Genomic DNA, 25,564 nt, shown 5'->3' on the forward strand with positions numbered 1-25,564 from the left:
GTAGTAAAAGGTTTGCGGAAGATGAAATCCGGCAAGGCAGCAGGTTTGGATGGTATTGCAGTGGAATTTATTAAAAAAGGGGGTGACTGTATTATTGACTGGTTGGTAAGGTTATTTAATGTATGTATGACTCATGGTGAGGTGCCTGAGGATTGGCGGAATGCGTTCATAGTGCCATTGTACAAAGGCAAAGGGGATAAGAGTGAGTGCTCAAATTACAGAGGTATAAGTTTGTTGAGTATTCCTGGTAAATTATATGGGAGGGTATTGATTGAGAGGGTGAAGGCATGTACAGAGCATCAGATTTGGGAAGAGCAGTGTGGTTTCAGAAGTGGTAGAGGATGTGTGGATCAGGTGTTTGCTTTGAAGAATGTATGTGAGAAATACTTAGAAAAGCAAATGGATTTGTATGTAGCATTTATGGATCTGGAGAAGGCATATGATAGAGTTGATAGAGATGCTTTGTGGAAGGTATTAAGAATATATGGTGTGGCAGGCAAGTTGTTAGAAGCAGTGAAAAGTTTTTATCGAGGATGTAAGGCATGTGTACGTGTAGGAAGAGAGGAAAGTGATTGGTTGTCAGTGAATGTAGGTTTGCGGCAGGGTTGTGTGATGTCTCCATGGTTGTTTAATTTGTTTATGGATGGGGTTGTTAGGGAGGTAAATGCAAGAGTTTTGGAAAGAGGGGCAAGCATGAAGTCTGTTGGGGATGAGAGAGCTTGGGAAGTGAGTCAGTTGTTGTTCGCTGATGATACAGCGCTGGTGGCTGATTCATGTAAGAAACTGCATGTGTATATATATATATATATATATATATATATATATATATATATATATATATATATATATATATATATATATATATATATATATATATATATATATATATATATATATATATATATATATATATATATACTTGCACACAATTCACACTGTCTGCCTTTATTCATTCCTATCGCCACCTCGCCACACATGGAATAACATCCCCCTCCCTCTTCATGTGCGCGAAGTAGCGCTAGGAAAAGAAAACATAGGCCCCATTCGTTCACACTCAGTCTCTAGCTGTCATGCATTAATGCCCGAAACCACAGCTCCCATTCCACGTCCAGGCCTAACAGAACTTTCCATGGTCTACCCCAGACGAAATACCCTTCGTCTCACTATGGTGAGTAACGGGGTTGTACAGTCAGGTTCGGTAAAACGGTATCAGCTGGCTATGTGTTCTGTTCGGAAACAACCGATAGACCCCGTTGCTCACCATAGTGAGACGAAGGGTATTCGAGTACTTAGTATTTCGAATAGTTGTTTCCTATTATACAGTCCCTTAGCCTAGCGGTTAGCATGCCTGCCTCTTGCACAAGGGGTCCCAGGTTCGATCCTGGCTGATGGAGCTTTGTATGTTCTATGAAGGTGCGCGTTTATATACACTTTATTTGTATATATGTATATATATATATATATATATATATATATATATATATATATATATATATATATATATATACATATATATATATAATGAGAGGGACGTGTTTTGGGATCAGCTAAGTGACTGTATTAGTAGTTTTGAAGCACGAGACCTGGTTATAGATGGGTGATTTGAATGCAAAGGTGAGTAATATGACAATTGAGGGAATAACTGGTATGCATTGGGTGCTCAGTGTTGTGAATGGAAATGGGGAGGAGCTTGTAGATTTGTGTGGTGAAGTAGCGCTGGCGTATGGCAATGACTATGTTAAAAAGAGTGATATACATAAGTGTACGTATGTGAGTAGGAGAGTTGGCCAGAGAGCCTTATTGCATTACGTGTTAATTGATAGGCGCGCGAAAGACAAACTTTTGGATGTTAATGTCTTGAGAGATGCATATATATGACATATATGTATGGACTTATCAAAACACATAAACAGAATTTTCCAGCAAGACCTATAGTGAGTTCAGTGGGCTCCATCACATATAAATTGTCAAAATGGTTAGTTTCTTTATTAAGCCCTTTAATGGGTAAGGTAACAAATTCTAATATCATGAACATTGTAGATTTAGTCAACAAGCTAAACAATATCAATATTAATTTTGATTTCAAACTAGTTAGCTTTGATGTTTCCTCACTTTTCACTAAAGTACCAGTTGATGACCTTTTAGAATATTTATTTGATGTCTTGGATGATTTTCATTTACCTGTTTCAAAGTCTAATTTTATTGAACTGATAAGATTGTGTATAAAAGACTGTGTATTTCAATTGAATGGAGATTATGCTCAAAAATTTGGTATGGCAATGGGTAACCCTCTTTCACATGTACTAAGTAATCTTTATATGGAATTTTTTGAAACAAAATTACTAAAGGATATCTTACCTTCTAATGCAATTTGGTTTAGGTATGTAGATGATGTTCTTTGTGTTTGGCCAACATATGAAAATTTACAAATATTTCTCCCCTTACTTAATAATTAGTACCTTCCATCAAATTTACTGTAGAAAATGAAAGTAATGGTATGTTACCATTTTTAGATTGCATGATCCATAGACAAGGAAACAAGTTTAAGTTTAGCATATACAGAAAACCCACCAATGTATGCTCATATATACATTATTACTCATCTCTACATGACAGAGTTAAATTATCATCATTTCAATCTATGTTCCTTAGGGCATTACGTATTTACAGTCCAGAGTTTATTCATGATGAGTTTGAGAAGATATATTCTATTGGATCTAAGTTAAAGTACCCTAGAACTTTCATTGGTAAATCCCTTAAGTTAGCGAAGAAATCATTTTATAGAGTTGAGCCCAAACCTCCCATTAACACCAAGAATCTTTTAGTTCTCCCGTTTAATGATAATTTCACTTTGCTTCCCCTGTTGCTTAAATCCTTTAATGTAAATGTTGCCTTTAGCAACAATGATACTATAAAGAATATCTTAATCAGGAATTCACCAGAAAATTCTCTTGGTTGCATCTATAAAGTGCCTTGTGGAAACTGTGATAAATTCTATGTTGGTCAGATTGGTAAGAATCTTTCTGTTAGACTTAAGCAATATAAATATAGTATAAGAACGGGACAAGAATCAAATGCCTTCTTTACTCATGTTAAAAACTATGATCATTGTATTGACTGGAGTAACGCCATCTCAGTTATTAACTCTAACTCTATTACCAAGAGATATATCATTTAATCTTCTATCATTAAATACACAAAGAATTATAATCTTAACATTAGTGATGGTCTATACAAATTAGATAACTTTATTGATGATAAGATTTGTATAATGATAAGTTTATGAACGCTCGTTGTATGTTTTGGACAATCACATGTTTACCAAATGGCGTCCTAGCTTCGTCTCTTCGATGTATATCAACTGGCTGTTATATTTCTCTCTTGTGTCTCTCCTGATGATATGATTATTTCACGAAAGTGCACTTGGGAGCTTTTCGTGTTTCATTTTCCTCGTGGACTCTTAGGAATATCTTGATCACGTGAAAAATTGTGATCCTTTCCAACATGTGTATATATGTATATGTCTGTGTATTCATATTTATGTATACCTTGAAATGTACAGGTATGTATATATGCGTGTGTGGACGTGTATTTATATACATGTGTATGTGGGTGGGTTGGGCCATTCTTTCGTCTGTTACCTTGCGCTACCTCGCTAACGCAGGAGACAGCGACAAAATACAATGAAATATATATATATATATATATATATATATATATATATATATATATATATATATATATATATATATATATATATATATATATATTTATATATATATATATATATATATATATATATATATATATATATATATGTATTTATATTTTTGCTTTGTTGCTGTCTCCCGCGTTAGCGAGGTAGCGCAAGGAAACAGACGAAGGAATGGCCCAACCCGCCCATATACACATGTATATACATACATGTCCACCCATGCACAATATACATACCTATACATCTCAATGTACACATGTATATACACACATAGACATATACATATATACACATGTACATAATTCATACTGTCTGCCTTTATTTGTTCCCATCGCCACCTCGCCACACATGGAATAACAACCCCCTCCCCCTCATGTGTGCGAGGTAGCGCTAGGAAAAACACCAAAGGCCCCATTCTTTCATACTCAGTCTCTAGCTGTCATGTAATAATGCACCGAAACCACAGCTCCCTTTCCACATCCAGGCCCCACACACTTTGCATGGTTTACCCCAGACGCTTCACATGACATGGTTCAATCCATTAACAGCACGTCGACCCCGGTATACCACATCGTTCCAATTCACTCTATTCCTTGCACGCCTTTCACCCTCCTGCATGTTCAGGCCCCGATCGCACAAAATCTTTTTCACTCCATCTTTCCACCTCCAATTTGGTCTCCCACTTCTCCTCGTTCCCTCCACCTCCGACACATATATCCTCTTTGTCAATCTTTCCTCACTCATCCTCTCCATGTGACCAAACCATTTCAAAACACCCTCTTCTGCTCTCTCAACCACGCTCTTTTTATTTCCACACATCTCTCTCACCCTTACATTACTCACTCGATCAAACCACCTCACACCACACATTCTCCTCAAACATCCCAGCACATTCACCCTTTTGCGCACAACTCTATCCATAGCCCACGCCTCGCAACCATACAACATTGTTGGAACCACTATTCGTTCAAACATACCCATTTTTGCTTTCCGAGATAATGTTCTCGACTTCCAAACATTCTTCAAGGCTCCCAGAATTTTCGCCCCCTCCCCCACCCTATGATTAACTTCCGCTTCCATGGTTCCATCCACTGCCAGATCCACTCCCAGATATCTAAAACACTTCACTTCCTCCAGCTTTACTCCATTCAAACTTACCTCCCAATTTACTTGACCCTCAACCCTACTGTACCTAATAATTATCCTTGCTCTTATTCACATTTACTCTTAACTTTCTTCTTTCACACACTTTACCAAACTCAGTCACCAGCTTCTGCAGTTTCTCACATGAATCAGCCACCAGCGCTGTATCATCAGCGAACAACAACTGACTCACTTCCCAAGCTCTCTCATCCACAACGGACTGCATACTTGCCCCTCTTTCCAAAACTCTTGCATTCACCTCCCTAACAACCCCATCCATAAACAAATTAAACAACCATGGAGACATCACACACCCCTGCCGCAAACCTACATTCACTGAGAACCAATCACTTTCCTCTCTTCCTACACGTACACATGCATTACATCCTCGATAAAAACTTTTCACTGCTTCTAACAACTTGCCTCCCACACCATATATTCTTAAAACCTTCCACAGAGCATCTCTATCAACTTTATCATATGCCTTCTCCAGATCCATAAATGCTACATACAAATCCATCTGTTTTTCTAAGTATTTCTCACATACATTCTCCAAAGCAAACACCTGATCCACACATCCTCTACCACTTCTGAAACCACACTGCTCTTACCCAATCTGATGCTCTGTACATGCCTTCACCCTCTCAATCAATAACCCCCCATAAAATTTACCAGGAATACTCAACAAACATATACCTCTTTAATTTGAGCACTCGCTCTTATCCCGTTTCCCTTTGTACAATGGCACTATGCAATCATTCCGCCAATCCTCAGGCACCTCACCATGAATCATACATACATTAAATAACCTTTCCAACCAGTCAACAATACAGTCACCCCCTTTTTTAATAAATTCCACTGCAATACCTTCCAAACCTGCTGCCTTGCCGTCTTTCATCTTCCGTAAAGCTTTTCCTACCTCTTCTCTATTTACCAAATCATTTTCCCTAACCCTCTCACTTTGCACACCACCTCGACCAAAACACCCTATATCTGCCTCTCTATCATCAAACACATTCAACAAACCTTCAAAATACTCACTCCATCTCCATCTCACATCACCACTACTTATCACCTCCCCATTAGCCCCCTTCACTGAAGTTCCCATTTGCTCCCTTGTCTTACGCACTTTATTTACCTCCTTCCAGAACATGTTTTTATTCTCCCTGAAATTTAATGATACTCTCTCACCCCAACTCTCATTTGCCCTCTTTTTCATCTCTTGCACCGTTCTCTTGACCTCCTGCCTCTTTCTTTTATACCTCTCCCATTCATTTGCATTTTTCCCTGCAAAAATCGTCCAAATGCCTCTCTCTTCTCTTTCACTAATAAACTTACTTCTTCATCCCACCACTCTCTACCTTTTCTAATCAACCCACCTCCCACTCTTCTCATGCCACAAGCATCTTTTGCGCAAGCCATCACTGATTCCCTAAATACATCCCATTCCTTCTCCACTCCCCTTACCTCCTTTGTTCTCACCTTTTTCCATTCCGTACTAAGTCTCTCCTGGTACCTCCTCACACAAATCTCCTTCCCAAGCTCACTTACTCTCACCATTCTCTTCACCCCAACATTCTCTCTTCTTTTCTGAAAACCCCCACAAATCTTCACCTTCGCCTCCACAAGATAATGATCAGACATCCCTCCAGTTGCACCTCACAGCACATTAACATCCAAAAGTCTCTCTTTCGTGCGTCTATCAATTAACACGTAATCCAGTAACGCTATCTGGCCATCTCTCCTACTTACATACGTATACTTATGTATATCTCGCTTTTTAAACCAGGTATTCCCAATCACCAGTCCTTTTTTGGCACATAAATCTACAAGCTCTTCACCATTTCCATTTACAACACTGAACATTCCATGTATACCAATTATTCCCTCAACTGCCACATTACTCACCCTTGCATTTAAATCACCCATCACTATAACCCGGTCTTTTGCATCAAAACCACTAACACACTCATTCAGCTGCTCCCAAAACACTTGCCATATATATATATATATATATATATATATATATATATATATATATATATATATATATATATATATATATATATATATATATATATATATATATATATATATATATATATATATTATTTTTTTTCTTTATTATACTTTGTCGCTGTCTCCCGCGTTTGCGAGGTAGCGCAAGGAAACAGACGAAAGAAATGGCCCAACCCCCCCCATACACATGTATATACATACGTCCACACACGCAACTATACATACCTACACAGCTTTCCATGGTTTACCCCAGACGCTTCACATGCCTTGATTCAATCCACTGACAGCACGTCAACCCCGGTATACCACATCGCTCCAATTCACTCTATACCTTGCCCTCCTTTCACCCTCCTGCATGTTCAGGCCCCGATCACACAAAATCTTTTTCACTCCATCTTTCCACCTCCAATTTGGTCTCCCTCTTCTCCTCGTTCCCTCCACCTCCGACACATATATCCTCTTGGTCAATCTTTCCTCACTCATTCTCTCTATGTGCCCAAACCACTTCAAAACACCCTCTTCTGCTCTCTCAACCACGCTCTTTTTATTTCCACACATCTCTCTTACCCTTACGTTACTCACTCGATCAAACCACCTCACACCACACATTGTCCTCAAACATCTCATTTCCAGCACATCCATCCTCCTGCGCACCACTCTATCCATAGCCCACGCCTCGCAACCATACAACATTGTTGGAACCACTATTCCTTCAAACATACCCATTTTTGCTTTCCGAGATAATGTTCTCGACTTCCACACATTCTTCAAGGCCCCCAGGATTTTCGCCCCCTCCCCCACCCTATGATCCACTTCCGCTTCCATGGTTCCATCCGCTGCCAGATCCACTCCCAGATATCTAAAACACTTCACTTCCTCCAGTTTTTCTCCATTCAAACTCACCTCCCAATTGACTTGACCCTCAACCCTACTGTACCTAATAACCTTGCTCTTATTCACATTTACTCTTAACTTTCTTCTTCCACACACCTTTCCAAACTCAGTCACTAGCTTCTGCAGTTTCTCACATGAATCAGCCACCAGCGCTGTATCATCAGCGAACAACAAGTGACTCACTTCCCAAGCTCTCTCATCCCCAACAGACTTCATACTTGCCCCTCTTTCCAAAACTCTTGCATTTACCTCCCTAACAACCCCATCCATAAACAAATTAAACAACCATTGAGACATCACACACCCCTGCCGCAAACCTACATTCACTGAAAACCAATCACTTTCCTCTCTTCCTACACGTACACATGCCTTACATCCTCGATAAAAACTTTTCACTGCTTCTAACAACTTTCCTCCCACACCATATATTCTTAATACCTTCCACAGAGCATCTCTATCAACTCTGTCATATGCCTTCTCCAGATCCATAAATGCTACATACAAATCCATTTGCTTTTCTAAGTATTTCTCACATACATTCTTCAAAGCAAACACCTGATCCACACATCCTCTACCACTTCTGAAACCACACTGCTCTTCCCCAATCTGATGCTCTGTACATGCCTTCACCCTCTCAATCAATACCCTCCCATATAATTTACCAGGAATACTCAACAAACTTATACCTCTGTAATATGTATATATATATATATATATATATATATATATATATATATATATATATATATATATATATATATATATATATATATATATATTTTTTTTTTTTTTTTTAACTATTCGCCATTTCCCGCGTTAGCGAGGTAGCGTTAAGAACTGAGGACTGGGCCATTTAGAGAATATCCTCACCTGGCCCCCTTCTCTGTTCCTTCTTTTGGAAAATTAAAAAAAATTGAGAGGGGAGGATTTCCAGCCCTCCGCTCCCTCCCCTTTTAGTCGCCTTCTACGACACGCAGGGAATACGTGGGAAGTATTCTTTCTCCCCTATCCCCAGGGAATATATATATATATATATATATATATATATATATATATATATATATATATATATATATATATATATATATATATATATATATATATATATATATATATATATACATATATATATATATATATATATATATATATATATATATATATATATATATATATATATATATATATATATATATATATATATATATATACAAGAACAAAAAACGAAGTTATTTACACTACGTACAAACAAGAATTAATTATCTTCCAGCAAGCCTTTCTGGGATGTTTCTGAACTCTCAGTTCGCTGAGTCAATCTGTCTGTTTGGGATGTGATAACTCTCATCACCAAATTTTTTTTCATACCTCCAGAAGCTCCAATGACTTTTGATGACTGAGATACTTTTGGATGAAACTTTTGGCAGATAAAAAGAGAGGAAAAAAGCTTTGTCGAAGTGGTACCACAGTGCTAGTGACTATAAAACTTTTCAACTCTCCTCATGCTACCTTTAAGGTTTGCTGTGAAGGTTGAGGTCTTCATATATCATAATGTGCATAATGAGTGTCCTAAAGCCTGGTAACTGTCCTTGTCTGCCACAACATAATGCAAGCTTCCCTCCTCTGGCTGAGTTTGATGGTTCCCTGTTGCACCATGACTTACAACTACACATGAGTTCATACATAGAAGTTGTTATCATATGTCACTATGTGCTGGTAGCCACAAAGGCCATGGTTGTCTTTGGCTAGGAAGACCCTTGACCTCTTCATGGAGCACCATGAATTTCTATAATTGATGACTTAAGTGAGACATTTAATTACAGCACTGAGTTAGAGTGAAGCATAAATCTCTTCAGATTACTTCACTGTTCATATCTCACAGAAAAATCAAGCAAAAGTTTTTGTCAACGAGAACATTACCATTTCATTACTACTGTATACACCTCTGGGAGCAGATTTTCATCCTTCAAATATCAAAGTTTTCCATTCATTACTGTGAAAGGTTTCAATTAAACAATTAAATGGTGTCATATAAAAATCTAACCTGTGCTAATAGCTATCAATAACAAACATTATCACAACTAACTCTACACATCTCATTTATAATCTATTCTATGAATGGTAGAAAATGTAGAGGGAATCATCAATTGGGAGGGCTATATAGCCAATTGTATTTTACACAGTTTATGCTAATGAAGAGCATATATATATATATATATATATATATATATATATATATATATATATATATATATATATATATATATATATATATATATATATATATATATATATATATATATATATATATATATATATATATATATATATATATATATATATATATATATATATATATATATATATATATATATATATATATATATATATATATATATATATATATATATATATATATATATTCCCGTCGCCACCCCGCCACACATGAAATGAAAATCCCCTACCCCCCGCATGTGCGCGAGGTAGCGCTAGGAAAAGACAACAAAGGTCACATCCGTTCACACTCAGTCTCTCGCTGTCATGTATAATGCAACGAAACCACAGCTCCATTTCCACATCCAGGTCCAACAAAACTTTCCATGGTTTACCCCAGACGCTTCACATGCTCTGGTTCAATCCATTGACAGCACGTCGATCCCGGTATACCACATCGTTCTAATTCACTCTATTCCTTGCAAGCCTTTCAACCTCCTGTATATTCAGGCCCCGATCACTCAAAATCATTTTCAATCCATCCTTCCACCTCCAATTCGGTCTCTCACTTCTCGTTCCCTCTACCTCTGACACATATATCCTCTTTTTCAATCTTTCCTCACTCAGTCTTTCCATGTGACCAAACCATTTCAACACACCCTTTTCTGGTCTCTCAACCACACCCATTTTAATACCATACATCTCTCTTACCCTTTCATTACTTACTCGATCAAACCTCCTCACACCACATATTGTCCTCAAGCATTTCATTTCCAACACCTCCAACCTCCTCCGCACAACCCTATCTATAGCCCATGCTTCGCAACCATATATTATTGTTCAAACTATTATTCTTTCAAAGAAACCCATTTTTGCTCTCTGAGATAACGTTCCCGCCTTCCAGACATTCTTCAACGCTCCCAGAACCTACGCCCCCTCCCCAACCCTGTGACCCACTTCCGTTTCAATGGTTCCGTGCGCTGCTAAATCCACTCCCAGATATCTAAAATACTTCACTTCCTCCAGTTTTCTCCATTCAAACTTACCTCCCAATAAACTTGTCCCACAACACTACTGAACCTAAGATCATTGCTCTTATTCACCTTTATACTCAGCTATCTTCTCTCACACACTTTACCAAATTCAGTCACCAGCTTCTTCAGTTGCTCACCCGAATAAGCCACCTGCGTTGTATCATCATATCAACAACTAACTCATCCCAAGCCGTGTCATCCATGACATACTGCATACTTTCCCCTCTTTCCAAAACTCTTGCATTCACCTCCCTAACAACCCCATCCATAAACAAATTAAACAACCATGGAGACATCATGCACCCTTGCGGCAAACCGACAATCACTGGGAATCAATCACTTTCCTCTCTTCCTACTCGCACACATGCCTTACATCCTTGGTAAAAACTTTTCAATGCTTCTAGCAAGTTACCTCCCACACCATATACTATTGATACCTTCCACAAAGCATCTCTATCAACTCTACCACATGCCCTCTCCAGATCCATAAATGCTACATACAAATCCATTTGCTTTTCTAAGTATTTCTCACATACATTCTTCAAAGCAAACATCTGATCTACACATCTACCACTTCTGGAACCACACTGCTCTTCCCCAATCTGATGCTCTGTACATGCTTTCACCCTCTCAATCAACACCCTCCCATATAATTTACCAGGAATACGCAACAAACTTATACCTCTGTAATTTGAGCACTCACCTTTATCCCCTTTGCCTTTGTACAATGTCACTATGCAAGCATTCCGCTAATCCTCAGGCACCTCACCATGAGTCATACATATATCGAATAACCTTATCAACCAGTCAACAACACAGTCATCCCCTTTTTTAATAAATTCCACTGCAATACCATTCAATATTCATTTTCTTATAAAAATTTCACATATTTTGCCATGGATTTTGAAAACTAGCGTTACGTTAGCTGGCTTGCCTTCGACTTTCTCTTCCTGTTGTGACTTGCGGAATATCTTGGTGATAGGAAAGTCTAATAACCGGCTGGCTTCTCTCAGTAGTCATGGCAAGATATCGTCTGGACGACTAGCTCATCTGTACGGGTTAAGTAATATTCAACAATCTTAATGTACAATTAAACATCGAGTAGGAATACCTGTGGAGGAGGGAAACTCTTTATTGGCATCTGATAAAGCGCCATGATCATTTGATAATGAGCTAATAGTATCCCTGCATTACTCTCTTCCTTCTAGCTTATCAAAACAAATCTTGAGCGTCATCCTCCACAACAGCAGTTATGTTTTCAATTATGCTATTACTGGCTGTGATCTTCTCCCCAGATTCTCTGTGTAATCTTACGAACAACATATCACGATATACACCACTTGACGTACTACATATTATGATGTACACCACTTGACGTACTACATATTATGATGTACACCACTTGACGTACTACATATTCTGATGTACAACACTTGATGTACTACATATCTTGATGTACACCACTTGACGTACTACATATTCTGATGTACACCACTTGATGTACTACATACCATTATGTACACCACTTGACGTACTACATATCATGATGTACACCACTTAATGTACTACATATCATGATGTACACTGCTTGACATCCTACGTATCATGATGTACACCACTTGATGCACTACATATCATGATGTACTACTTGTCATGATGGACACCACTTGATGTACTACATATCATGATATTCACCACTTGACGTACTACATATCATGATGTACACCACTTGATGTACTACATACCATTATGTACACCACTTGATGTACTACATATCATGATGTACACCACTTGACGTACTACATATTCTGATGTAACCACTTGATTTACTACATATCATGATGTACACCACTTGACGTACTACATATTATGATGTACACCACTTGATGTACTACATATCATGATGTACACCAATTGACGTACTACATATCATGATGTACACCAATTGACGTACCACATATCATGATGTACACCACTTGATGTACTACTTGTCATGATGTACACCACTTGATGTACTACATATCATGATATTCACCACTTGACGTACTACATATCATGATGTACATCACTTGACGTACTACATGTCATGATATACACCACTTCACGTGCTACATATCATGATGTACACCACTTGGCGTGCTACATATCATGATGTACACCACTTGACGTGCTACATATCATGATGTACACCACTTGACGTACTACATGTCATGATATACACCACTTGACGTACTACATATCATGATGTACACCACTTGACGTGCTACATATCATGATGTACACCACTTGACGTGCTACATAGCATGATGTACACCACTTGACGTACTACATATCATGATGTACACCACTTGACGTACTACATGTCATGATATACACCGCTTGACGTACTACATATCATGATGTACACCACTTGACGTACTACATATCATGATGTACACCACTTGACGTGCTACATATCATGATGTACACCACTTTATGTACTACATACCATGGTGTACACCACTTGACGTACTACATGTCATGATATACACCACTTGACGTACTACATATCATGATGTACACCACTTGACGTGCTACATATCATGATGTACACCACTTTATGTACTACATACCATGGTGTACACCACTTGACGTACTACATATCATGATGTACACCACTTGACGTGCTATATATCATGATGTGCACCACTTGACGTGCTACATATCATGATGTACACCACTTGACGTATTACATGTCATGATATACTCCACTTGACGTACTACATATCATGATGTACACCACTTGACGTACTACATGTCATGATGTACACCACTTGACGTGCTACATATCATGATGTACACCACTTGACGTACTACATGTCATGATGTACACCACTTGACGTACTACATATCATGATGTACACCACTTGACGTACTACATGTCATGATATACACCACTTGACGTACTACATATCATGATGTACACCACTTGACGTACTACATATCATGATGTGCACCACTTGACGTGCTACATATCATGATGTACACCAGTTGAAATACTACATATCATGGTGTACACCACTTGACGTACTACATTTCATGATGTACACCACTTGACGTACTACATGTCATGATATACACCACTTGACGTACTACATATCATGATGTACACCACTTGACGTACTACATGTCATGATGTACACCACTTGACGTGCTACATATCATGATGTACACCACTTGACGTACTACATGTCATGATATACACCACTTGACGTACTACATTTCATGATTTACACCACTTGACGTGCTACATATCATGATGTACACCACTTGACGTACTACATGTTATGATATACACCACTTGACGTACTACATATCATGATGTACACCACTTGACGTACTACATATCATGATGTGCACCACTTGACGTGCTACATATCATGATGTACACCAGTTGAAATACTACATATCATGGTGTACACCACTTGACGTACTACATTTCATGATGTACACCACTTGACGTACTACATGTCATGATATACACCACTTGACGTACTACATACCATGATGTACACCACTTGACGTACTACATGTCATGATGTACACCACTTGACGTGCTACATATCATGATGTACACCACTTGACGTACTATATGTCATGATATACACCACTTGACGTACTACATTTCATGATGTACACCACTTGACGTGCTACATATCATGGTGTACATCACTTGACGTGCTACATATCATGGTGTACATCACTTGACGTGGTGTACATCATGGCCCCTCCTCTACACCCTGGCTCCTCTCTTCATCCACCTGCCTCTTCCATTCATCCACCTGGCTCCTTCCTTCATCCACATTGGCTTCTCCCTTCACCCACCTTGGCCTCTCCTTTCACTCACCCTGGCTCCTCATATTCACAGGGACACTAAATCTTTCAGGGTTAAGTAATGTATTCCTAAAGTTATTCCACACCTTTTCATCTATATCCACATCTAATAGTCTGGTCCAATTTACTTTACCTGAGTCCTGAGTCAATTTATGGAAGTCAGGTAATCTGTATTACGTACCGTCGTGTGCGCTTTGAAATCGACCCGACAGTTTACAGTAAATCTGACAATATTGTGGTCGCTCTTACCCAACTTTTCACCTACCACACAGATACTAATAAGGTCCCAGTTTGTTGACGCTACTATATCTAATACATTGCCTCCGCGCTGGGTCTTGAGTCTTTGGATGTGGAAAGCAATCTGCAGTTAAATCAATCAACTTGTTTCCCTCATGGTCACTTTTCATAAGGGACTGTTAAAATCTCCTGCATTATTGCTTCTTTGTCATTTTCTAGGGATGTGTTTTCTTCATAAAGTTTAAGGGATCTGAACACTAGTCAAAAATTAATTTGAACGTCTTTAGTATAAAGCGGTAAACTGGGAAGTTTCTTGTGCGAGAAAACAGACCACCAGCTAATTAATGGAGTCTGTCTTTTAAAGAACTGTTGGACTCAGTGCTGAAGACCAGCTTGGAACAGTGGGTGATGAGAGACCCAGCGGGAGTAGATGATTAGTGTGAATATGACCAAGTGGGATAGGTGGGTGGTGAGCAATGGTGAAGGATCCGGCGTGGTAGGTGGGAGACGAAGCACCCGGCGGGGCAAGTAGGTGGTGAAGGACCCGACGGGGTAGGTGGGTGGTGTGAATATGGCCCAGAGGGGTAGGTGGGTAGTGTGAATATGACCAAGAGGGATATTAGGTGGTGAGCAGTAGTGAAGGACCCAGCGGGGTAGGTGGGTGATGAAGAACCCACTGGGATAGGTGGGTGGTGAAGGGATCCACCACTGTTACTTCCCTGCTGCGTGTATGAAACCAGGCTTGCAAAGTTCACCACTAACGGATGATGGCTGTCTGCGTGACCTGACCTGACCTCTGTTTAATGCCAGCTGGTCCCCAAGCCAGGTAATCGTGTTGCCTTCCAGACGTTGCGTTATGTTCCCTGGAAGGTGGACCTCTGGAGCTATCTTTGTTCCAACTGCTGCCCAGACCTGGACATTAGTTGATCATCACCACAGCAATATCTGAGTCTATCTCTAAAAAACTGGGAGTCCTGTTTAGATGTCGAAACATTTCTTGTGAACAGTTGTCCCGTTTATACAAGGGATTGATTGGTCCTTGTATGGAGTACTGCTCTCACAGTTTGGGCTGGTTCTAGCTCTGCATCCTTACTTGAAAAAGTTGAGTCGGAAGAGATCCGACGTATGAAATATTCTAAGCTAACTTCCAATCTTGACCCCCTTGCCTTAAGCCGCAACGTTGGTTCACTTTCTCTCTTCTAGAGGTAATACTTTGGGTTTTGCTCCTGAGAGCTGGCTGCTTGTGTGCCCACACCATTTGCTAGACCACGCAATATTCGGCAAGCTGCTGCGTCACATGATCATTGTATGACCATCGGCAACACAAGGGTGGGCCGTTTTGAAACCTGCTTCTTTCCCTACACGTCGAATCTTTGGAACTCTCTACCGTTTCCTGTGTTCCCCAAATACTATGACCTGGTACATTTCAGGACAGGTTATTCACTTTCTCAAAAATTCATAAATACTTTCCCTTGTCTTCTCATTCTCCGTTTGACAATTCTCTCTATATATCAATTATGGCGCGGCGTTCTTGTGGACGTCTGTCCATGACTAGAGCCTTCAACATAAAAAAGAATTGCAGTAAGGTACACTAACTGAACACAATCATCATTATATTGACTGTTATAATTATCAGTTTTTATCGTTATTATCATTATCATTATTACTATTATCATTATTTTCAGTATTATTATTATAATAATAATAATAATTATCATTATTATTATTATTAATATTATTATTATTATTATTAACATTATTATTATTATTATTATTATTATTATTATCATTATTATTATTATTATTATTATTATTATTATTATTATTATTATTATTATCATTATTATTATTATTATCATTATCATTATTATTATCATTATTATTATTATTATTATTATTATTATTATTATTATTATTATTATTATTATTATTATTATTATCATTATTATTGTTATCATTATCATTATCATTATTACTATCATTATTATTATTATTATTATTGTTATTATTATTATTATTATTATAATTATTATTATTAGTATTATTATCATTATTATTATTATTATTATTATTATTATTATTATTATTATTATTATTATTATTATTATTATTATTATTATTATTTTCATTATTATTATTATTATTATTATTATTATTATTATTATTATTATTATTATTATTGTTATTGCTATTGTTATCATTATTATTATTATTACTATTATCATTATTATTTTTATTATTATTATCATTCTTATCATAATTATTATAGTTCTTATTCTTATTATCATAATCATTACAGTTCTTATTCTTATTATCATTATTATTATTATTATTATTATTAATATTATTATTATTATTATCATTATTATTATTATTGTTATTATTATTATTATTATTATTATTATTATTATTATTATTATTATTATTATTATTATTATAATTATTATCATTATCATTATTATTGTTATTATCATTATTATCATCAGTGTTATCATTATTATTATTATTATTATTATTATTATTATTATTATTATTATTATTATTATTATCATTATTATTTCATATTTCATATTTCATAAGAGCAAGGTTATTAGGTACAGTAGGGTTGAGGGTCAAGTCAATTGGGAGGTGAGTTTGAATGGAGAAAAACTGGAGGAAGTGAAGTGTTTTAGATATCTGGGAGTGGATCTGTCAGCGGATGGAACCATGGAAGCGGAAGTGGATCATAGGGTGGGGGAGGGGGCGAAAATTTTGGGAGCCTTGAAAAATGTGTGGAAGTCGAGAACTTTATCCCGGAAAGCAAAAATGGGTATGTTTGAAGGAATAGTGGTTCCAACAATGTTGTATGGTTGCGAGGCGTGGGCTATGGATAGAGTTGTGCGCAGGAGGATGGATGTGCTGGAAATGAGATGTTTGAGGACAATGTGTGGTGTGAGGTGGTTTGATCGAGTAAGTAACGTAAGGGTAAGAGAGATGTGTGGAAATAAAAAGAGCGTGGTTGAGAGAGCAGAAGAGGGTGTTTTGAAATGGTTTGGGCACATGGAGAGAATGAGTGAGGAAAGATTGACCAAGAGGATATATGTGTCGGAGGTGGAGGGAACGAGGAGAAGAGGGAGACCAAATTGGAGGTGGAAAGATGGAGTGAAAAGGATTTTGTGTGATCGGGGCCTGAACATGCAGGAGGGTGAAAGGAGGGCAAGAAATAGAGTGAATTGGAGCGATGTGGTATACAGGGGTTGACGTGCTGTCAGTGGATTGAATCAAGGCATGTGAAGCGTCCGGGGTAAACCATGGAAAGCTGTGTAGGTATGTATATTTGCGTGTGTGGACGTGTGTATGTACATGTGTATGGGGGGGGGGTTGGGCCATTTCTTTCGTCTGTTTCCTTGCGCTACCTCGCAAACGCGGGAGACAGCGACAAAGTATTAAAAAAAAAAAAAAAAAAAAAAAAAAAATCATTATTATTATTATCATCATTAGTATTATTATTATTATTATTATTATTATTATTATTATTATTATTATTACTATTATTATCAGTATTAGTATTAGTATTACCATTATCATTATTGCCGTTAATATCATTATTATCATTATTATCATTATCATTGTTATTATTATTATTATCATTATTATTATTATTATTATTATTATTATTATCATAATTATTATTATTATTATCATTATCATTCTTGTATTCATTTATTACACTTTGTCGCTGTCTCCCGCGCTAGCTAGGTAGCGCAAGGAAATAGACGAAAGAATGGCCTAACCCACCCACATACAAATGGATATATATACACGTCCACACACGCTCATGTACATACCTATACATTTCAAAATACATATATATATATATATATATATATATATATATATATATATATATATATATATATATATATATATATATATATATATATATATATATATATATACATACACAGACATATTTATATATACACATGTACATAATTCATGCTTGCTGCCTTTAATCATTCCCGTCGTCACCCCTCCACGCATGAAATGACAACCCCCTACCCCTGCATGCGCGCGAGATAGCGCTAGGAAAAAACAAAGGCCACATTCGTTCACACTCAGTCTCTAGCTGTCATGTATAATGCACCGAAACCACAGCTCCCTTTCCACATCCAGGCCCCACAAATCTTTCCATGGTTTACCCCAGACGCTTCACATGACCTGGTTCAATCCATTAACAGCACGTCGACCCCGGTATACCACATCGTTCTAATTCACTCTATTCCTTGCACGCCTTTCACCCTCTTGCATGTTCAGGCCCCGATCGCTCAACATCGTTTTCACTACATCTTTCCACCTCCAATTTGGTCTCCCACTTCTCGTTCCATCCACCTCTGACACATACATCCTCTTTGTCAATTTTTCCTCACTCATTCTCTCCATGTGACCAAACCATTTCAAAACACCCTCTTCTGCTCTCTCAACCACACTCTTTTTATTTCCACACATCTCTCTTACCCTTTCATTACTTACTCGATCAAACCACCTCACACTACATACTGTCCTCAAACACCTCATTTCCAGCACATCCACCCTCCTACGCACAACTCTATCCATAGCCCACGCCTCGTAACCATATAGTATTGTTGGAACCACTATTCCTTCAAACATACCCATTTTTTCTTTCCGAGATAATGTTCTCGCCTTTCACACATTTTTCAACGCTCCCAGAACTTTCGCCCCCTCCCCCACCCTGTGACTCACTTCCGCTTCCATGTTTCATCCGCTGCCAAATCCACTCCCAGATATCTAAAACACTTCACTTCCTCCACTTTTTCTCCATTCAAACTTACCTCCCAACTGACTTGTCCCTCGACCGACTGTACCCAATATCCTTATTCACATTTACTCTCAGCTTTCTTCTTTCACACACTTTACCAAACTCAATCACAAGTTTCTGCAATTTGTCACTCAAATCAGCCACTAGCGCTGTATCATCAGAGAACATATGACTCACTTCTCAAGCTCTCTCATCAACAACATACTGCATACTTGCCCCTCACTCCAAACCTCTTGCATTCACCTCCCTAACAACCCCATCCATAAACAAATTAAACAACCATGGAGACATCACGCACCCCTGCTGCAAACCAACATTCACATGCCTTACATCCTCGATAAACTTTTCACTGCTTCTAACAACTTGCCTCCCACACCATATATTCTTAGTACCTTCCACAGAGCATCTCTATCAACTCTATCATATGCCCTCTCCAGATCCATAAATGCTACATACAAATCAATTTGCTTTTCTAAGTAATCCTCACATACATTCTTCAAAGTAAACACCTGATCCACACATCCTCAACCACTTCTGAAACCACACTGCTCTTCCCCAGTCCGATGCTCTGTACATGCCTTCACCCTCTCAATCAATACCCTCCCATATAATTTTCCAGGAATACTCAACAAACTTATACCTCTGTAATTTAAGCACTCACCTTTATCCCCTTTGCCTTTGTATAATGGCAATATGCATGCATTCCGCCAATCCTCATGCACCTCACCATGAGTCATACATACATTAGATATCCTTACCAACCAATCAACAGCACAGTTACCCCCTTTAATGATAAATTCCATTGCAATACCATTCACACCCGCTGCCTTGCCAGCTTTCATCTTCCGCAAAGCTTTTACTACGTCATCTCTGTTTACCAAATCATTCTCCCTAACCCTCTCACTTCGCACACCACCTCGACCAAAACACCCTATATCTGCCATTCTATCATCTAACACATTCAACAGACCTTCAAAATACTCAATCCATCTCCTTCTCACATCACCACTACTTGTTATCACCTCCCCATTAGCCACCTTCACCGATGGTCCCATTTGTTCTCTTGACTTACGCACTTTATTTACCTCCTTCCAAAATATCATTTTATTATCCCTAAAATTTAATGACACTCTCTCACCCCAACTCTCATTTGTCCTCTTTTTCACCTCTTACGCCTTTCTCTTGACATCCTGCCTCTTTCATTTTTACATCTTCCAGTCATTTGCACTATTTTCCTGCAAATATCGTCCAAATGCCTCTCTCCTCTCTTTCACTAATAATCTTACATCTTCATCCCACTACTCACTACCCTTTCTAATCTGCCCACCCTCCACGCTTCTCATGCCACAAGCCTCTTTTGCGCAAGCCATCACTCCTTCCCTAAATACATCCCATTCCTCCTCCACTCCCCTTACGTCCTTTGCTCTCACCTTTTTCCATTCTGCACTCAGTCTCTCCTGGTACTTCCTCGCACAAGTCTCCTTCCCAAGCTCACTTACTCTCAACACTCTCTTCAACCCAACATTCTCTCTTCTGAAAACCTCTATAAATCGTCACCTTCGCCTCCACAAGATAATGATCAGACATCCCTCCACTTGCTCCTTTCGGCATATTAACATCCAAAAGACTCTTTCATAAGCCTATCAATTAACACATAATCCAATAACGCTCTCAGTCCATCTTTCCTACTTACATGCGTATACTTATGTATATCTCTCTTCTTAAACCAGGTATTCCCAATCATCAGTGCTTTTTCAGCACACAAATCTACAAGCTCTTCACTCTTTCCATTTACAATATTATCATCATGATTATTAATGATTATCATTACTATCATCATTTTTGCTACTATTATCATTCTTATTGTTATTACTAGTATCATTATTATTATTATCATTATTATCATTATTATTATTATTATTATTATTATTATTATTATTATTATTATTATTATTATTATTATCATTATTATTAGCAGTAGTAGTAGTAGTAGTAGTAGTAATATCATTATTGTTACTGATATTACTATCATTAATCATTGTTATCATTATAATTATTTCACTAAAATTATTATTATTATTATTATTGTTATCATTATCATTGATATTATTTTTATTATTGTTATTATTATTATCATTACTAATATTATTATTGTTATTGTTATTAGTACTATTATCATTATCAATATTATCATTACTATTATCATTACTATTGTTGTTTCTTTTTTATCATACTTTGACGCTGTCTCCCGCGTCAGCGAGGTAGCGCAAGGAAACAGACTAAAGAATGGCCCAACCCACCCACATACACATGTATATACGTACACGCCCACACACGCACTGATACATATCTAAACATTTCAACGTATACATACACATACATTTATACATATGTAGATATCAATACTTCTCCCTTCATCCATTCCCGTCGTCACCCAGGTCACACATGAAATGGCACCAACTAACACCCGCGCGCGAGCGAGGTAGCACTAGGAAAAGACAACAAAGGCCACATTCGTTCACACTCAGTCTCTAGCTGTCATGTATAATGCACCGAAACCACAGCTCCCTTTCCACATCCAGACCCACAAAACTTTCCATGGTTTACCCCAGACGCTTCACATGCCTTGGATCAATCCACTGATAGCACGTCGACCCCAGTATACCACATCGTTCCAATTCACTTTATTCCTTGCACGCCTTTCACCCTCCTGCATGTTCAGGCCCAGATCGCTCAATATCTTTCTCACTCTATCCTTCCACCTCCAATTTGGTCTCCCAATTCTCCTCGTTCCCTCTACCTCTGACACATATATTCTCTTTGTCAATCTTTCCTCACTCATTCTCTCCATGTGACCAAACCATTTCAATACACCCTCTTCTGCTCTCTCCGCCACACTCATTTTATTACCACACTTCTCTCTTATCCTTTCATTACTTACTCGATCAAACCACCTCACACCACATATTGTCCTCAAAAAATTCATTTCCAACACATCCACCCTCCTCCGCACAATCCTATCTATAACCCACGCCTCGTAACCATATAACATTGTTGGAACCACTATTCCTTCTAACATACCCATTTTTGCTTTCAAGGTAATGTTCTCGCCTTCCACACATTCTTCACCGCTCCCAGAACCTTCGCCCCTCCCCCAACCTGTGACTCACTTCGGCTTCCATGGTTCAATCTGCTACCAAATCCACTCACAGATATCTTAAACACTTCACTTCCTCCAGTTTTTCTCCATTCAAACTTACCTCCTAATTGACTTGTCCCACAAGCCTACTGTACCTAATGACCTTGCTCTTATTCACATATACTCTCAGCTTTCTTCTTTCACAGACTTTACCAAATTCAGTCACCAGCTTCTGAGTTTCTCACCCGAATCAGCCTCCAGCGCTATATCATCAGTGAACAATAACTGACTCACTTCCCAAGGCCTCTCATCCATAACAGACTGCATACTTCCCCTCTCCCCAAAACTCTTGCATTCACGTCCATAGCAAACCCATCAATAAACAAATTAAACAACCATGGAGAAATCACGCACCCTTGCTGCAAACAGGCTTTCACCGAGAACCAATCACTTTCCTCTCTTCCTACTCGTACACATGCCTTACATCCTCGATATAGACTTTTCACTGCTTCTAGCAACATGCCTCCTACATCACATACTCTGAATGCCTTCCACAGAGCATCTCTATCAACTCTATCATATTCCTTCTCCAGATCCATAAATGCTACATACAAATCCATTTGCTTTTCTAAGTATTTCTCACATACATTCTTCAAAGCAAACACCTGATCCACACATTCTCTACTACTTCTGAAACCACACTGCTCTTCCCCAATGTGATGTTCTGTACATGCTTTCACCCTCTCAATCAATACCCTCCCATACAATTTCCCAGGGATACTCAACAAACTTATACCCCTCTAATTTGAGCGCTCACCTTTATCCGCTTTGCCTTTGTACAATAGCACTATGCATGCATTCCGCCAATCCTCAGGCACTTCACCATGAGCCATACACACATTGAATATCCTCACTAACCAGTCAACAACACAGTCACCCCCATTTTTAATAAATTCCATTGCAATACCATCCAAACTCGCCGCCTTGCCTGCTTCCATCTTCCCCAAAGCTTTCACTGCCTCTTCTCTGTTTACCAAACTATTCTCTCTGACCCTCTCACTTCCCACACCACCTCGACCAAAACACTCTATATCTGCCATTCTATCATCTAACACATTCAACAAATCTTCAAAATACCCAATCCATCTCCTTAAATCACCAATACTCGTTATTAGCCTCCCCATTAGCCCCTTCACCGATGTCCCCATTTGTTCTCTTGTCTTACGCACTTTATTTACCTCCATCCAAAACATCTTTTTATTCCAGATAAGATTTAATAATATTCTCTCACCCCAACTCTCCTTCGCCCTCTTTTTCACCTCTTGCACCTTTCTTTTGACCTGCCTCTTTCTTTTATACATCTCGCAATCATTTGCATTATTTCACTTCAAAAAGTCGTCCAAATGTCTCTCTTCTCTTTCAGTAATAATCTTACTACTTTATCCCACCACTCACTACCCTTTCTAATCAACCCACCTCCCACGCTTCTCTTGCCATAAGCCTCTTTTGCGCAATCCATCACTGCTTCCCTAAATACATCCCATTCCTCCCCCATTCCCCCTACGTCCTTTGCTCTCACCTTTTTCCATTCTGCACTCAGTCTCTCCTGGTACTTCCTCACACGCGTCTCCTTCCCAAGCTCACTTACTCTCACCACTCTCTTCACCCCAAAATTCCCTCTTCTTTTCTGAAAACCTCTACAAATCTTCACCTTCGCCTCCACAAGATAATGATCAGACATCCCTGCAGTTGCTCCTCTCAGCACATTAACATGTAAATGTTTCTCTTTCACGCGCCTATCAGTTAACACGTAATCCAATAATGCTCTCTGGCCTCCTCTCCTATTTACATACGTATACTTATGTATATCTCTCTATTCAAACCAGGTATTTCCAATCACCCGTCCTTTTTCAGCTCACAAATCTACAAGCTCTTCACCATTTCCATCTACAACACAGAACACCCCATGCACACCAATTATTCCCTCAACTGACACATTACTCACTTTTGCATTCAAATCACCCATCACTATGATCCAGTCTCGTGCATCAAAACTGCTAACACACGCACTCAGCTGCTCCCAGAACACTTGCCTCTCATTATCTTACTTCTCATGCCCAGGTGCATAGACCCCAATAATTACCCATCTCACTCCATCCACTTTCAGTTTTACCCATATCAGTCTAGATAGGGGATAGGGAAGAAAAAATACTTCCCACGGATTCCCCACGTTTCGTAGAAGGCGACTTAAGGGGACGGGAGAGGGAGGCTAGAAAACCTCCCCTCCTTGTATTTTAACTTTCTAAACGGAAAAACAGAAGGAGTCATGAGGGGAGTGCTCATCCTCCTCCTAGGCTCAGTTTGGGGTGTCTAAATGTATGTCGATATAACCAAGATAAGAAAAAAGGAGAGATACGTAGTATGTTTGAGGAAAGGAACCTGGATATCTTGGTTCTGAGAAAAACGAAGCTCAAGGGTAA

This window comes from Panulirus ornatus, chromosome 10, assembly GCF_036320965.1.
Source record: "Panulirus ornatus isolate Po-2019 chromosome 10, ASM3632096v1, whole genome shotgun sequence".
Lineage (NCBI taxonomy): Eukaryota > Metazoa > Arthropoda > Malacostraca > Decapoda > Palinuridae > Panulirus > Panulirus ornatus.